At 44.3% G+C, this 12,993-nt stretch overlaps 1 long non-coding RNA gene across 1 annotated transcript; it reads left to right on the plus strand.

The window, feature by feature from the left end:
• Nucleotides 1–323: 323 nt before the first annotated feature.
• On the plus strand, nt 324–12,765 carry LOC140069033 (uncharacterized). Its single transcript, XR_011848685.1, has 3 exons — nt 324–472; nt 3,269–3,332; nt 12,496–12,765. It is a non-coding gene; the product is annotated as an uncharacterized lncRNA (long non-coding RNA).
• Nucleotides 12,766–12,993: the final 228 nt, after the last annotated feature.

The raw sequence follows: 12,993 nt of genomic DNA on the forward strand, positions 1-12,993 counted from the left end.
ACAGTCCTTATATGTAATAAACTTTTTTTCCTGTTTTTATTTTCTGGGGATAACTGTCTGATCGGTGAAGGTCAAACATTTCCTCTCAAAATGTGCTCCTTCACTAATTCCTTCACTGGGAGGGATTTGTCAGAAGTGTCTGAGGTAAAACTGTTCTAGTTGTCCATGGAAACCAATCAGAGCTCAGCTTTCATTTTCCTACATCTGTTTATAAATTTAAACCTGAGCTTTGATTGGTTTCCATGGGAAACTAGAAGAGTTTTACCTCAGAAACTTCTGATAAATCTCCCCCACTACTCCATTCACTTCTATGGGGCAGATTTACTTACTGGGTCCTGACGCGATCCCGTGGCGCGTTGTCCGACGAGGATTCGGGTCTGCCGTGATTCACTAAGATCATGCGCCCGAGTTCCTGCATGTGTCGCTTCCGCGCCAAGGTCAGCCGGAGCTCACAATCTTCTTCCTGGTGCTTGTAAGTGTGTGGCTTGCGACACAATTCTATATGTTAAATCCCTCACGTTGTCCGAATCCGTCGGGTTGTCCACCGGCCCGCCCCCTGACGCGCCAACATCCGACCGCGTGCGCCAAAATCCCGGGGAAATTCGGCGCAAAACGGAAATCATCGGGAAACCTGACGAAAATGCGCTCTGCGGACCCTTAGTAAATGAGCCCCTATGTGTCTGCTGAAGATAGCCTGCGTCCTACGACTCCATTCAATGGGGGCCACATGTCAATGCCTTCTTGGTTTAGAAGTTAGTGCAAACTGTTGATTTGCATCTTTTTCTCCTACATTTGCCCAAAAAGTTTTGAGCATCAACCTTGTCTCTTTCCAAAAAGAGGTTTTTGGTAGTGGCAGGGGAAAGCTTCCTATCAGAATCTCTAACTTTTACGTCAGAAGACTAACATGAAAGCTCACCACAATTTAACTTTGGGGAGTAGAGGACTCCAGTCAATTGTAGTGAGCTTTCACACTTGGGTAGTGAGGTCTGTGGTGGCTTATGCACCTGGTCATAATTTTGGCACAAACTGTGTTGTGCTAGGAGGTATTAAGGTGGGGGTAAAAACCGGTGTGCCCCTTAGTGTCTATGGAACTGAATGAAAGAGAACAAACAAAGACACAGTACACATGCCTGACATGCTTTTCTCATGGGAGAGTAGGGATCTCCAATCTTGTGATTCCTGAGATCCGAGTAGTCATTCCTCCTCCTATCAATAATAGAAGGGACCCCAGTCTTTTGATCATTGGGATCTCACTTGTCAGACTCCACCAATCATTAATTGGGAAGGAAGAAAACGCCCAATCTTGTGATCAGTGGGGATCCTATTGGTCAGACCCGCCCACACACTTATCATTAATATAGGAGCTAGGGACCTTCAATCTTGTGATCAGTGGGGATCCTACTGTCAGACTCCCTCATCCCACTGATCATTAATAGAGGAGCTAGGGACCTTCAATCTTGTGATCAGTGGGGATCCTACTGGTCAGACCCCCCTCCCCCACTGATCATTAATATAGGAGCTAGGGACCTTCAATCTTGTGATCAGTGGGGATCCTACTATCAGACCCCCCTCCCCCACTGATCATTAACCGAGGAGCAAGGGACCTTCAATCTTGTGATCAGTGGGGATCCTACTGGTCAGACTCCCCCCCACACACTGATCATTAAAAGAGGAGCTAGGGACCTTCAATCTTGTGATCAGTGGGGATCCTACTATCAGACCCCCCTCCCCCACTGATCATTAACCAAGGAGCAAGGGACCTTCAATCTTGTGATCAGTGGGGATCCTACTGGTCAGACTCCCCCACACACACTGATCATTAACCGAGGAGCTAGGGACCTTCAATCTTGTGATCAGTGGGGATCCTACTAGTCATACCCCCCTCCCCCACTGATCATTAACCAAGGAGCAAGGGACCTTCAATCTTGTGATCAGTGGGGATCCTACTATCAGACCCCCCTCCCCCACTGATCATTAACCGAGGAGCAAGGGACCTTGAATCTTGTGATCAGTGGGGATCCTACTGGTCAGACTCCCCCACACACACTGATCATTAACCGAGGAGCTAGGGACCTTCAATCTTGTGATCAGTGGGGATCCTACTGGTCAGACCCCCCTCCCCCACTGATCATTAACCAAGGAGCAAGGGACCTTCAATCTTGTGATCAGTGGGGATCCTACTGGTGAGACCCCCCACACACACTGATCATTAATAGAGGAGCTAGGGACCTTCAATCTTGTGATCAGTGGGGCTCCTAGTTTCAGAACCCCCTCCCCCACTGATCATTAACCGAGGAGCAAGGGACCTTCAACCTTATGATTGGTTGGGATGCCAATAGTCATACCCCCACTAATCATCGATAGAGGTGCAAGGAACCTCTGGTCTTGTGATGAGTACGGATGCCTCTGTGAGCCGTACGGATGAGTACGGATGCCACAATCATTAATAGGGGAGGAAGAAACTGCCAATCTTGTGATCATTGGAGATACTACTGTTCAGACCCACCCACTGATCAGTGGGGATCTTGTGATCAGTGGGGTTTCTAGTTGTCATAACGCCATTGATCATCTTGTGATCAGTAGGGATCCCAGTAGTGAGCCCCTCACAGATCAAACACTTATATCCTCCACCAAATATATTGGACGGTCCGTGATCAGGAACAAATTTCATTCGAAATGGGCCTCATGGAATTTTTTTTTTCCTTCTTCAGAATCAACACTGAACTAACTGAATTATCAGTTGTACTTGATGCACTTTGTCTTTGTTCAACCTGATACAGTATAAATTCCTAACATCTTGGATTTTATTCTGCAATGTTTAATCCTAAACTTTCATGGACATCGGCCAACGAGACAGGATATCAAAATTTGAGTAATACATATTTGTTTCCTGTTTTTATGCCAAAACGATATGCCCATAAAGCAACACCTTGTTTCCTCCCTACCTTGCACCCACACAACCTAATCTTATCTCCGGGCCCAGCCTCGGCTTATCTCTGCTAAGTCTGGAGTTATCACGTTCCCTACTACAGTAGATACAGACTCAGGTTCAAAGTCCACTCCGCGGATGTTGGAGAATAAGTAACCGGAGGGCTGAGAAACTATTATATTGCATCACGCTAACAAGAAAATAAAATATTTAACTGGAGTTTTTTTTATCGCCCAAATGTCATAAAATTTACAATATTGCAGAAATACAAGGGCCATAGATAAGATTAGGTACAAAGCCGCCATTGTCTAACCAAGACCCAATTCATTTTTTTTACAGAAAAGTAAAGCTGAATACAGAATAATTTCCTATCTTATGAATCCACAATAAAATGCAGGAGAAGGTGAGACGGTTGTTGGGTTTAATCATTACTAGTATTTATCTTGTGGGGTGATACTACAGGGGTCAATGTACTTACAATAGAAATAAAGCTGTATTGAACTGTAATGAACCAAAAGATGGTTTCTTCCACAAGGTGGCTATAAAAAGGTTAAAAATGAGATCCCTCTAAGCTTAAAGGGGTCCTCCAGCCAAATCAAGTAAGGCCTTATCCACAGGTAAAGGCCTAACTTGCTGATCATCGTTGGCGGATCTCGAGAACAGGGGTCCGTTGTACCCCTGTTGCGCTCAAGATGTCCAGAGCAGCTAGTCGCATACGCACCCTTAACAATGCTTCATCCATTTATAGTTTTTACATTTCTGATCTGGACATCTCTATGGCGCTGACGGTAATAGCCGAGAGCCACGCTCGGCAATCTTCATTAGCATCATAAAGACGAATAGAGCAGCCGGCACATGCGTGACCGGCTGCTCTCTGAATCTGGAGCAGACCCCCATTCTGGAGCCCCCATCACTGAGACCCCCACCAATCAGAAAGTTAGGCTCATCCTGTAGATAGGGCCTAACTTGATATGGCTGGAGAATCCCTTTAAAGGGGTTTTCAGGGCTTTTAAAATAAGTTTATATAAGGCTTGGACGGGGGTATAAAAACAATAAAATCTTATACTTACCTCTCCGCATTCCCTTTCACCTCTCGAGCCGCCTGTCGTTGCATTTATGTCCCAACTACTACTACTACTTCTGACTGCTACACACTAGTACCCCCCTCCCCCGGCCCCCTTCCCATCCCACTGCCAGAAGATTCTTGCGATTCTGGAAAAGGAAGCTGAAGACATTTTTATGAAGCTAACTTTATTCTGCAGTTCCATACAAATCACGGGATATCCAATTCAGGAGGAAAATATTACATGGACATCAGGTTGTGGACCCAATGGGGCTTATTTACTAAAGGTCCGCGGCCAGACTTTCGTTGACTTTTTGGGATTTGCGCCACTGTGACAGGTATTTAACTGGGGATTTTGTCATATGCGATCGGATTCTGGCGCAGCTACACTGGCTTTCGTGCAACGGAAATTGAGAGGTGTGCCGTCGGATGATCCGACTGATTCAGGACTGAGGGCGAGATTTAACTTTCAAATTGTGTCACAAGACCAAGCACTTACATGCACCAGGAAGAAGAAGGTGAACTCCCGGGGACCTGAGCGGGGAAGTGACACATGCAGGATATCGGGCGCACGATCTTAGTGAATCACGGCAGAGTGCATTACGGTTAGACAATGCACTTTTGGGGAACGTGTCAGGGCAGGTAAGTAAATGTGCCCCATTGTACCACCAGATCGATTTGGCTTTCCGACGGTTTCGGGTTTTGCACAGCTTGGACAGGTATTTAGCAAGTCTGCGCTGGGATGGGTCACACATGATCGTTTTTTGGCACAGCTGCGCCAGCTCCCATGTGACAGAAATCGGGGGGGGCCCATCGGACGATCTGACTGATTCGGACTGAGCACAGGATTTAATATTCAAATTGTGTCGCAAGACAATGCACGTACATACACCAGGAAGAAGAAGCTGAACTCTGTCAGACCTGAGTAAATGTGCCCCATTGTACCACCAGACCGATTTGGCTTGGAACTAATACTTAGGAGGTTATCTGATTGACCCTGTTGTTCACCTGTTTTAACCTTTTAACTTTAACTTTTAGCAACAGGATCATAAGTCCTGAATAAATCCCATGACTGGTGGCAGTAGATGCTCAGTGCCTCAAGAAAGGATCAGAGGCCTGAGTAGCAGATGCTGCTCACTGAGTACAGGTGTATCACAAACATTTTACGTGCAGGGAATGAGAACAAAAAGGTGGTGAAAGACGTGGGAAATGCTAATATCTTCCAATATTTTATATTATAGTTCATGATTTTTTGTGAGAATAGGTCAACTTGGAATTAACCAAATAAACAAACTTTTTTTTTATATTACTGACAGTCCCAGAGTTAACAACATCTGACTTACAGACGACCCGTAGTTACAGACATACCTCTCTGCCCACTGTGACCATTGATCAAGCTCTCTGGATGCTTAGAATTTACTGAACATTAGTCCAAATGTGCAATAATCAACTGTAAGGTGTTTCCAATGAAACCTTATTGTTAATCCTTGTTCCCATAAAAATACAACATTTTTAAAATTCAATTGTTACAAGGATCAAAAAATAATTTGCCTGGAGTTACATCTACAAAATATTCCTGTTTTGACTTACAAATTTAACTTAAGAACAAACCCACAGAACCTATGGTATCTTGTACATATCCGGGGGACTACCTGTAATGCTGTTAGACCTTTATATATTTTATGTATTTATGATGTTATTAGTATTTTTTAAAGGAAACCTAGCATTTAGAATGGCAGGGGTAAGCTGTAAGTACCGACCACCAGCTCAGGGTGAGCTGGTGCCGGTACTTACTTTCGTCAGTGCTATAAACCACGGTATCGCGGTTTTAACACTTTATAAACTTTAGAGCAGAAGACGCTTCGGCGCTGCGTGCGCACGATCGCCCGCGCGCCTCCATAGGAAATAGCGGAGATGTTGCGCGCACACGGTCACGCGCAGCGCCGAAGCCCCTTCTGCTCTAAAGTTTAAAAAGTGTTAAAACCGCGATACCGCGGTTTATAACACTAACGAAAGTAAGTACCGGCACCAGCTCACCCTGAGCTGGTGCTCGGTACTTACAGCTTACCCCTGCCATTCTAAATGGTAGGTTTCCTTTAACCTTGGAGTTGTGGAAACAGTAGACGAGTTAATTTCATTTTTTAAAAATCCCATATGGAACAAAAAAATTCTAGATAGAAGGATCTCATTCATTAATGGGTGTAATGAAATAGATAACTTTTAAAAAGAACAATTGAAGTCAAGAACAATTTATACGCTCAGGTCCATGACATCTGACAATTGAAGTCAATTATTTCTAGAAACCTATCTTCATGTTGATACCATCTGGAAACTCTGCATTTACAAGGTTGTAAGATATCTCTTCATGTCTTCTATATTTGCTCATCAACTGCAAAGCCTTATAGAATAATGGAACAAAAGCATTCCATAAGAGTGTGGTCAACTGAGATGGGATTATACAGAGGACACCAGAGCTAGAGAGTCTTAACCACTGAGCCGTGTCACTTGGACTAAGCTCAGATGTGTGGTATGTGTCCATATTAAGATGTTTTTGCTCAATAGTTGGATTTCCTCCCAGTAAAATGAAGATGGAAGGTCTGTCAGGAAACATGGACAACTCCAGTAACAGAAATACACCAAAAAATTTAAATTGTGATGTCTTTACATATATGTATTGCCGCCTTAAAGGGAACCTGTCATCAGGGAGGTCATTTTTACCTGCAGACAGGTTCCAGTAGCCTTTGGCATGCTTACTTCAAAAGTGTCTTTGTCAGCAATATGAACCAATCCAGTGATTTTATCTTATATTACCTGGCTCCCTTCCAGCAGTGTGTGGTGAGCTCCAGGGGGATGGGGGGCAGTTCAAATGGCACAAGTCGTCTTCCCCTCAATTCCCGCCCCCCTCACTCATGGTCCTCTATACCCTCAAATGAGGAGGAGGGATTGAGGAGAAGATGGCTCATGCTGTTTGAATTGCCCCCCCCCCATCCCTCTGGGACTCACCATATGCTGCTGGAAGGGAGCCAGGCATTTTGTCTTCAGGTAAAAATCACCTCCTTGATTACTGGTTCCCTTTAAGTTGAACTTTTTGGATCAAAATGTAAAACAAATGTTCCACCATGATTAATGGCTTCTTTATGGAATTGGTTGCCTTAGCTGTTGGGTCCTAAAGCAGTTGCTGTACATGTTACTCTTGTAGTTATGTCCACAATCACCAAAAGTTCTCCAAATCCTTATATTGTTGAGAGTTTCCACCAAGGAGGAGAGCAGTACAGCTACTAACAAAATACATAGAGGATTTTGTTAAAATGTCCCGTTTTGGATCCAAGCTTGGTATTGTTGTATGTCTCGTGAGTCTGCTTCTTTCTGACTTTGACCTTATTGTTGACCTGTTGTACTTACTTCTACTGACTTCTGGATAGCCATTGACCACAGCTTTGGCCATACCATCACTTCCATTCAAAAGCTACACTAATGATTGTGACCTGGAGACTTCCTTCACCAAAGTCCAAATACATTTATAGAGGTTAAAAGGTGCAAATCCTAGAACTCTCTACCAGCATCGATTGGATTATGGCATAGATGGCCCACTTCCCAAATTGACGCAATTCGTCAACCAACAAGGTCATTCATTCTGTTCTTAAATTGTTGAGATTTGTCTGGTGGTACTTACTAATTTAAAATGAAATTGGATAGGACTACAGTCATTACCTGAAAGAAGTGCCCCAAAGTAGAGAAGTAGAACGTAATGGAACGTAATGGAACGTAGTGGAACGTTAGGCTTCTAGGCCCATATTTATAATGATTTTATCTTCTTACATAGAGGAGACATCCTCAGGCCCCAGACTTACATACAAAATTTACCTCCACGCTCCCTTCAGCGGTGCTCTGGTCATCATGATCGAATAGGACAATCCCAATTATCTCACATGATGTAAGAGGTAAACCGAAGAACAATACAACATCCAATCTTTCTCTAAAACCTGTGGCATTCACTATAAATACACCTATGATTTCTGAACCGCAACATTCATCAAATCTCTCCATTCAGACACTAAATGCAGCCAGATGTGGAGCTGCCACATAGCGTAAAATATGGACTATACTTTAGTCCAACATATGGCAGAAATGCAATAGGAAAAGCACCATCGCTCAGCCATAATGAAAACAAAATCAGCGCTGCTGATCAAACCGAGACTGTGAAATTATATTCTAATAATGGACCATTCGTCTCTATTATATGACGTTAATTATATGCGTTCTGTTCAAGTATATAGCAATCCAAATGCAGAGGTGTATTAATATACTCTACTGGGGTTTCTCTTTACTGCTGGAACATCTTAAAACTTTGGAGACTGGATTCTACAATTCTTCATATTTACTGTACCCTATAGGACTACATAGTTAATAAAAAATAATTATGTGTCATGTTTTACCCACTTATTTGGATGCTCTTAATGAATTTGGGGTTCCTTGCATTGTTGGTTTACATTGTTGGGTTTTAGCTTTGGGTTTCTTGCATTGTTGGGTTGCATTGTTGGGTTGCAATGTTGGGCTTCTCGCATTGTTGGGTTGCATTGTTGGGTTGCAATGTTGGGCTTCTCGCATTGTTGGGTTGCAATGTTGGGCTTCTTGCATTGTTGGGTTGCATTGTTGGGTTGCAATGTTGGGCTTCTCGCATTGTTGGGTTGCAATGTTGGGCTTCTTGCATTGTTGGGTTTCAGTGTTGGCTTTCTTGTATTTTTGGGTTGCAATGTTTGGTTTCTTGCATTGTTGGGTTGCAGTGTTGGGTTGCAATGTTGGGCTTCTCGCATTGTTGGGTTGCAATGTTGGGCTTCTTGCATTGTTGGGTTTCAGTGTTGGCTTTCTTGTATTTTTGGGTTGCAATGTTTGGTTTCTTGCATTGTTGGGTTGCAATGTGGGGTTTCTTGCATTGTTGTGTTTCTTGCATTGTTGGGTTTCTTGCATTGTTGGGTTTCAGTGTTGGGTTTCTTGCATTGTTAGTTTGCAATGTTGGGCTTCTCGCATTGTTGGGTTGCATTGTTGGGTTTCTTGCATTGTTGGGTTTCAGTGTTGGGTTTCTTGCATTGTTAGTTTGCAATGTTGGGCTTCTCGCATTGTTGGGTTGCAGTGTTGGGTTTCTTGCATTGTTGGGTTTTCATTGTTGGGCTTCTTGCATTGATAGGCTGCAATGTTGGGTTTCTTGCATTGTTAGTTTGCAATGTTGGGCTTCTTGCATTGATAGGCTGAAATGTTGGGTTTCTTGCATTGATAGGCTGCATTGTTGGGCTTCAATGTTGGGTTTCTTGCATTGTTGCTTTACGTTGTTTTTTTTTTTTGCATTGTTGGGTTTCAGTGTTGGGCTTCTTGCGTTGTTGGTTTGCAATGTTGGGCTTCTTGCATTGTTGCTTTACATTGTTGGTTTTTTTTTGCATTGTTGGGTTTCAGTGTTGGGCTTCTTGCGTTGTTGGTTTGCAATGTTGGGCTTCTTGCATTGTTGGGGCGCAACTTTAGGTTTCTCGCCCTGTTGGGTTAGAATTTGGTGTTTCTTGCATTTTTTGTAGTAATTTTAACTTTCTTGCATTGTACATATGTGAGTTTGGCTGCATCTATCTACGCTACAACACAAGTGGACCCTACCTTTCCTGAATTCAGTTTGTGGGGTGATGGGATATCCCCTGCAAACTTGTGTTGTTTTCCAAAACCTGCCACCATTGAGAAATAATAGTATTAGCAGTAGAGATGAGCGAGTATACTCGTCCGAGCTTGATGCTCGTTCGAGTATTAAGGTACTCGAGACGGCTCGTTGCTCGGACGAGTATTTCCCCTGCTCGAGATCGAGCATTTAATTAAAAAAACACAGTGAAGATCAATGAAGAATAGAATAAAAACAGTGAACACAGTGAACACAGGATCATTTAAGTGAAAAACACAGTGAAGAACACAGTGAAGAATAGATTACAGATGTTCGGCACATCTGCTTACTTGTCGGGAGATGCGCACGGAACGGTGCGCCCAAAATAGCATGTGAAGAACAATATATATGTGTGAAGAACACATTGAAGAACACGGTGAGCAGGACAGAGACAACGGGGAGCAGAACAGAGACACCCGGGAGCAGCACAGAGACATGGGGCAGCGGCAGCACGGAGACATGGGGCAGCGGCAGCACGGAGACATGGGGCAGCGGCAGCACGGAGACATGGGGCAGCGGCAGCACGGAGACATGGGGCAGCGGCAGCACGGAGACATCGGGCAGCGGCAGCACGGAGACATCGGGCAGCGGCACGGAGACATCAGGGATCGGCACGGAGACATCGGGGCACGGAGACATCGGGGCACGGAGACATCGGGCAGCGGCACGGAGCGGCACGGAGACATCGGGGCACGGAGACATAGGGGCACGGAGACATCGGGGCATGGAGACATCGGGGCACGGAGACATCGGGGCACGGAGACATCGGGGCACGGAGACATCGGGGCACGGAGACATCGGGGCACGGAGACATCGGGGCACGGAGACATCAGGGCACGGAGACATAGGGGCACGGAGACATAGGGGCACGGAGACATCGGGGCACGGAGACATCGGGGCACGGAGACATCGGGGCACGGAGACATCGGGGCACGGAGACATCGGGGCATGGAGACATCGGGGCACGGAGACATCGGGGCACGGAGACATAGGGGCACGGAGACATCGGGGCACGGAGACATAGGGGCACGGAGACATAGGGGCACGGAGACATAGGGGCACGGAGACATAGGGGCACGGAGACATAGGGGCACGGAGACATCAGGGCACGGAGACATCGGGGAGACTTCAGTGGAAGAAGAGCAGCGGATCCCGGGACAGCGTATCTCCCGACAAGTAAGCAGATGTGCAGAACATCTGCAATCTATTCTTCACTGTGTTTTTCACTTAAATGATCCTGTGTTCACTGTTTTTATTCTATTCTTCACTGTTCTTCACATCTGCTAACTTGTCGGGAGATAATATACGCGCGGAACAGTGAAGAATAGATTGCAGATGTTTGCATACATCTGCTAACTTATCAGAAGACATTCTTTTTCAATTAATTAACACATTTTATTCCCGAACCATGGTCCCTTTGAAAAATGCTCGAGTCTCCCATTGACTTCAATGGGGCTCGTTATTCGAGGCGAGCACTCGAGCATCTGGAAAAGTTCGTCTCGAATAACGAGCACTCGAGCATTTTAGTGCTCGCTCATCTCTAATTAGCAGACATTCTCCCATGTAAATGAATGCAAAAAAAAACAACCTAATACCAGGAAACCAACATTGGATAAGTGATAGATGATGAACACATTGTTGGTCTTAATTCTTCCAGAACCTTTGATGGCTGAGATAACACTATAGTTCCATCTTGTACTACTGCAAGGCCTTGGCGATACCTTATTATGTTATCATGGGGTTCTTTTGACTAGAATAAGCTGAAATATCTTGTTATAGGGGTATTTTGATTAGGGTACCCTGGTTATATCTCATTATGGGGGTCTATTAATTAGGGTATCTCCAAAATTAGGGGAGGCGACACATGCAGGAAATTGGACGCACGATCTTAGTGAATCGCGGCAGACCCGAATCCTTATCAGACAACACACGGCATGGAACACGACGGGACGGGTAAGTAAATGTGCCCCATTGTGTGCTGAGATGGGTACAGGAATGAGATTGATAGATCATGCTCAAATTGCCTTGACCCCCTGACAACCTTTCTGCTTAAGAAATACTTATTGTAGTAGGAGTTTTTTGATTAGGGTGTTCCCCAAACAAAAATACAGCACATAATAGACCCTGTTGCTGCCATGTTACCTCATAGCGAGCACCATCTCCAGCTATGCCCCTGCACTCAACCAATTCCTACCAGCAGTGGTAGCCTGCCTCTTCCTGTGATTGGCTGAGCAACCACTTCCTGTTTGCTGATACGGGAACAGGAAGTGAACAGTGTTATGGAAGATGGTTCTTTTATAGTTCTACTGCCAATATTTGTTCTCCAAAGGTTAAGTCCATAAAAAGAAATCCTAACTAATAAACATAATAATATCAAATGAGTCCATTTCTCTTTAGGCTCATAGAACATGTCCACACCTTTAATTGCCCAATTCAATAATTCACATTATGCAATTACTGTAATTCTGCTTAGGGAAGATGGGATTAAGTCGATGTTAACCAGCTCTGGTGATTCTTTTCTATTCTACAATAGTCGGGTTATCATATCCAGGTTTTTGGGTTTTTTTGGCCATACAAGTATGTGATTATCATGCAGGGCTCAGCTTACAAGTAAGGATTAGCGAGACTGTTGACAGATGGTCAAAATGTGAGGTTGAGACTGCAATTACTTTATCAATAAGCATCAACATCGCTGTCAGGCCAAGACTCTTGTTTTTGAAAGACTTTCTTGAATTCCCAACCTAACAAATGTAACTGGAACTGAGCGATAGAAATATGAAAATAAATATGCCATTATACTCTGCCCAGAATTTAGGTTGAGCGAGAAACAAAAGACTTTTCACAAGGCTCCGACGAAATTCTGAGACTTGGACACCGAGGATTTCTATGGAATTGCTGCATTAACCCTTCATGGCGCATGGGAAATGCCAAGTAGATGGATACCACTACAGATATCCTGCTCCAGGTGTAGGAAGTACAGACATTTTGGCTTCTTCAAGTCCTTCAGAACTGTGCAAAATGTATAAAATATGGGGGACTGTATGTATTATCCCTGTACTGTGACATCACTGTGTGTATTATCCCTGTACTGTGACATCACTGTGTGTATTATCTCTGTACTGTGACATCACTGTGTGTATTATCCCTGTACTGTGACATCACTGTGTGTATTATCCCTGTACTGTGACATCACTGTGTGAATTATCTCTGTACTATGACATCACTGTGTGTATTATCCCTGTACTGTGACATCACTGTGTGCATTATTCCTGTACTGTGACATCACTGTGTATATTATCTCTGAAC

The sequence above is a fragment of the Engystomops pustulosus genome, chromosome 7, assembly GCF_040894005.1.
Source record: "Engystomops pustulosus chromosome 7, aEngPut4.maternal, whole genome shotgun sequence".
Taxonomy (NCBI): Eukaryota; Metazoa; Chordata; class Amphibia; order Anura; family Leptodactylidae; genus Engystomops; species Engystomops pustulosus.